We start from the raw sequence: 4,833 nt of genomic DNA, 5'->3' as shown, positions 1-4,833 counted from the left end.
TTAGCAAATTATCATTGCTGGAGATCTACCAATTACATCAATTGAAAATCAACATGGCACTGTTGAACAAACTGAAAAAAATAGAATACAGTTATCACAATTAAGCCCGTGTTAAACTCCGAGGAATTCACCATCGAATCGTTTTAGAGAACCATCACGTCGAAAAATTATAACTAGTGAAGCATCCGAATCTCAGATGGAACTGGCAACAAAGAGACTAGAATCAGCAGATAATAAGGATATTATGGCCTAAGTACAAATGCAAGTATTAGGTCACCGACATCACCAAGAATGAAACTAGTCGGAGTTACCTAATGCACCTAGAAGTTCTAGTACCGAGGGACTCCCAAACGCTATCGGTGCTGAAGGTTCAGGTACAACTGCTAACCCCGAATTACAAAATTCAATACTAATACAATAAACCCCATTGAAATAGATAAAGAAGCAGAATGAGCGCATTGATCAAACCTTGGGAGTTCCACCTGTTATCAACGGGATAGACATGGATACGTACTCTCAATAGTCCTGAAAGTAGAGTGCTACTCTGTTGCCAATACCGAAGAAGTTCAAATGTCGGATATTCTAAGGTATGATAGAACATTTGATCCCCAGGATCATGTCATACCTTATATAACTAAAGTTAACAGAAATTACCTAACAAAGCAAGATATCAAATCAGTACCCGTAAAGAAGTTTGGAGAAACGTTCACAAAAGGTGCATTAACCTTGTATTCCTTTTTGTCTGAAAATTCAATTATTTTATTTGCTGAGCTTGCAGATGCTTTTCTTAAGGCACACACCAAAGCTTAGAAAGTTAAGAAGCAGATGAAGGAATATTTTGAAGATTCAACGTGGGAGCATGAAATTACTCCGAAAATTTGTGGACCAATTTCAGAGAGAAAGAATGTTGTTGCCTCATGTTCTGGACAATTAGGCTGCAATAACCTTTGTAAGATTGAAGGAAAGTCTACGAAAACTTTTACCAACAACCTAGATCGACGTGTATAACTGGTATAGCACCAAAACACAAATAAATGAGGAGATGGTAGTTCATATCGGTGCTGACAGCAAGTCAAGAAGCAGATACACTGATCATCGGGACAGCACATCAAGACAATCAGAGCACAAACGCAGAAATTTGAGGAGCTGCATCTTCTAGACGAGATTCTGATAAAAGAACAAAACCAAAAAGGGACAGAAGACATACCAACCAAAAGAACAACACTGTCTTCTCAGGCTGGCAAGGAATCTGAGGTGCCAAAGCTTGAGGATTACAACTTCAATGTTAGTATTTCCGAGTTGGTGTCCTTATTAAGAGATATGGGAGAAGATGTGAGATGGTATAAGGAAATGAGAAAAGAGTTGTGGTGTGAATTCACAAAATCATGGGCACATGACCGTAGATTACAAGTTTCTACAAAATGAGTTAGATTATCTACTTAAGAAAGGATATCTTAAGAAATTACTTAGCGAAAAAAAAAAAGCACTATATGAAGAACATAAGTAACAAAGAACCTCCCTGAGCACTATCGCAAAGGAGCACATTGAATGTTATCTTCGGAGGAGAAGAGGTCAGCAATATCACATACACAACTATAAAGAAGTATGTCAAGGTCTAAATTACTCATGAAAAAGGCGTAGGAAAACATTAATTGGAGATGGCATAACCTTTAATGATGAAGACGCCGATGAATTGATTTTCCCATATCACGACCCATTTGTAATCACTTTATGAGTCTCAGATATTGATATTGATATTAAATGTGTTTTGGTTGATCCATGTATCTCCATAAACATCATGCACCTGTGAGTCCTGGAAGAAATGCAGATGACAGATCAGATCATTCTAAAGGCACAAATATTTTTTGGGTTCAACAGTCCGAGTGAAATTACGCACAAGAAAATTATCTTACCCACTTTTGCAGAGGGTAAGGTTAAGGATACCCTTTTCTAGGTGATACATGTAGCCATTGCATACATGTATCCATGACATGGATGTCGTGCCATTCACTTTATACTAGCTAATAAAAATTCCATCTATGTGGCAATTAGATAAATCAAAGGGGATCAAAGAGCAACCTGGGAAAGTAACTCAGTGGCTTTAGCAAACATCCTGGCCAAAGATGGAAGCGATGAATAGCAATCAAAGAAATAGGGTTCATCAAAAACCCATACCCCTCAATTGATGAAAATTTAAATAACACGAAATAGGAAGACTCCAAGAATTTAGATGCAATTAGCGACCCTGAAGAACCAGATGCTACTAACTCAACAACAGAATAGTTAGAGGCAATCATCCTCTTTATCGATATTTCGAGAAAAAAACTCTACATGGGTTTGGGACTCAACCCCAGACTGAGAGGTAAGTTAATTGAATTTTTATAAGCTAACGCCAATTTATTTGCTTGGTCCCATGTTTATATGATAAGTTCCGCAAGAATCAACATTGACCAGCATCATTTACCGATCAAGCAATAAAAAAAGGAAGATTCGATCTACGCAAAATAAGACTATAGAAGAAGAGATATCCAAGATATTGGAGATTGGATCAACCAGAGAGGTCAAGCATCCGAACTGGTTAGCAAACATGTGGTAGTTTCAAAAAAAAGAATGGGGCAAATGGAGAATGCATGTTTATTATATAGACTTGAAAAACGATGCCCAAAACTCTTTCCTACTAGCACACATTAATCAACTCATAGACGCAACTGTCGGGAATGAGTTGCTCAGCTTTTTAGATGCATATTTTGGGTACAACAAAAATTGACCCAAAAGATAAATAAAAGACTTAATTCATCACAAATCAGGGGATTTACTGCTACAAAGTAATGCTATTTGAACTTAGCAATGCCGAAGCCACATATTAGAGGCTTGTGAACCAGATGTTCAAGGAATACATTGGTAAAACTATGGAAGTATATATCGACAACATGTTAGTAAAATTCGTCCAGTCAGTGGATCACTTAAGCCATTTGAGAAAAATATTTGCAGCTCTCAAAAGATATAATATAAAGTTAAACCAGGAGAAGTTTGCACTTAGTGTATCTTCTGGTAAATTTTTTATTTTTTTTATCACGATCCAAAATCCCACAAGGTCGTGATAGCACCTAACTTAATTTTCTAGGCGAACCAACAAATGAAACCTACTGTTAACAACACAAGACTAAGATAAGTCATAAATAAAGCTAATATTATAACATAAGTTTGAATATAATAATAAATGTAAAATCAACCATAAATACCCCTCGGAACTGGTGTCATAACCTTATGAGTGCTAAGAGTAACAATATACATAAATCTAAAGATTACATCATAGTCTAAATAAGATAACAATTATAAACAAATTAGGAAAGTGACTCTAAGGCACCACAGATATAAAAATAGCTCTACCTCGACTCTCTCAAGCAATTCACTACTAGGCTCTGTTCTGGGTCACACTCGTACCCATATTAATATTTGAAAAAAATATACAAAAGTGTAGTATGCATATAAAAATTAATATATACTCAATAAGTATTAATTCTAACTCCAACGAAGTCATGGCAAGATTTTGATTAGAAAACTTACTTTCCATAAACCTGCACAGTTCATAATCATAGGTAATATAGAAGGAACAACAAGAAAGAACATATTTACTAAGCACACTAAAAGTATGAGAGGTAATAGTTATTCCTTCAGGTATCATGATCAAGACATGTACTAAAACTTCAAAACAACATAAAAAATGAATATGCATCAAGTAACATTAAAAAAGGTTGAATTAATAAGAGTCTAAAATGTATATGCATGATAAACTTTCACTTTATATAAAATTGACACAAATCCATGTGTCCACAACCCTGCACATACATTGCCAGCAGGATTTCGATGTTTAGTGACTCTAGAATGGATCCATATGACACGTAAATCATACATCCAAATAAATATCCCAAAATAGGAACATGAATTCACACGTCCAAAAATATGAATCCACACACTCGAATCACCCTTGAGCCCCTCGGGTGCTAAACCAAACATACCGCAATACAAAAATATGAATCCACACACTCGAATCACCCTTGAGCCCCTCGGGTGCTAAACCAAACATACCGCAATGTCCAAAATTATTATACGAACCTATCGGAATATTATAATTACCAATATGAGCTCATTGACTCAAAAAATTAATTTTGCTTAACTTTCTTAACTTAAGGTCTTTAGTTAGGAACTAAGTGTACCAAATCACTCCAACCTCTCAGGACCCAAAACACCCATAACCGCATGTCATAAAATACTAAATGAAAACTAGGGAAAGTCTCAAATAAGGGAATGTGAATCATAACACTTGTTTTCAGTAGAGGGATTGAAGTTGATCTGGATAAAATTAAAGTAATCGAGGGGATACCAGATATATTGACAAGCAAGAAGGAAGTGCAAAGGTTTGACAAGCCTGACAACAACTTTAGGAAGATTTATATCTAAATCTTCGTAAATATAACGACCTGACCTATTGTTTTACTTTCTAGATCCATGTTCTCCTAAATAAGACTTCTTGTATGTGCTTTTGCTATTTTTTAACTTGCGGAGATGGTTAGTTCGGTTTTGGAAGGGTTCGGGTTAAAATCAGAACACTTAGTTCCATAATATTGGCTTTAAAGGGTTTAGTTTGACTTGGGTCAATATTTCTATTAAATGACCTCAAAACCGAGATTTGATGGTCTCATAGTATGAGGATTTTGGACTTGGGCGTGTGTTTGAATAGGGTTTTGGATGACCCGGGAGCATTTCGGCGCCTAAAGTTGAAAGTTGGCTTATTGAAGGTTTTAAAGTTCTTTAAATTTGGTTTGGAGTAGG

The 4,833-nt window shown here is 35.9% G+C and overlaps 1 long non-coding RNA gene across 3 annotated transcripts; it reads right to left on the bottom strand.

Annotated features, from left to right (window-relative positions):
- Window positions 1-223: 223 nt before the first annotated feature.
- On the bottom strand, window positions 224-2,876 carry LOC107818701 (uncharacterized). 3 transcript variants are annotated; one of them, XR_001655491.2, is made up of 3 exons: window positions 2,080-2,876; window positions 1,669-1,813; window positions 224-654 (listed from the first exon to the last, which is right to left on the bottom strand). It is a non-coding gene; the product is annotated as an uncharacterized LOC107818701 (long non-coding RNA). The 3 variants fall into 3 exon arrangements; XR_012698724.1 differs by having other exon boundaries at window positions 224-1,813; window positions 1,914-2,876; XR_001655490.2 differs by having other exon boundaries at window positions 224-1,813.
- Window positions 2,877-4,833: the final 1,957 nt, after the last annotated feature.

This window comes from Nicotiana tabacum, chromosome 14 (genome assembly GCF_000715075.1).
Source record: "Nicotiana tabacum cultivar K326 chromosome 14, ASM71507v2, whole genome shotgun sequence".
In the NCBI taxonomy this organism is placed as follows: domain Eukaryota; kingdom Viridiplantae; phylum Streptophyta; class Magnoliopsida; order Solanales; family Solanaceae; genus Nicotiana; species Nicotiana tabacum.
The sequence above is the reverse complement of the archived record's forward strand: the minus strand, read 5'-3'. Positions and strand labels throughout refer to the sequence as shown.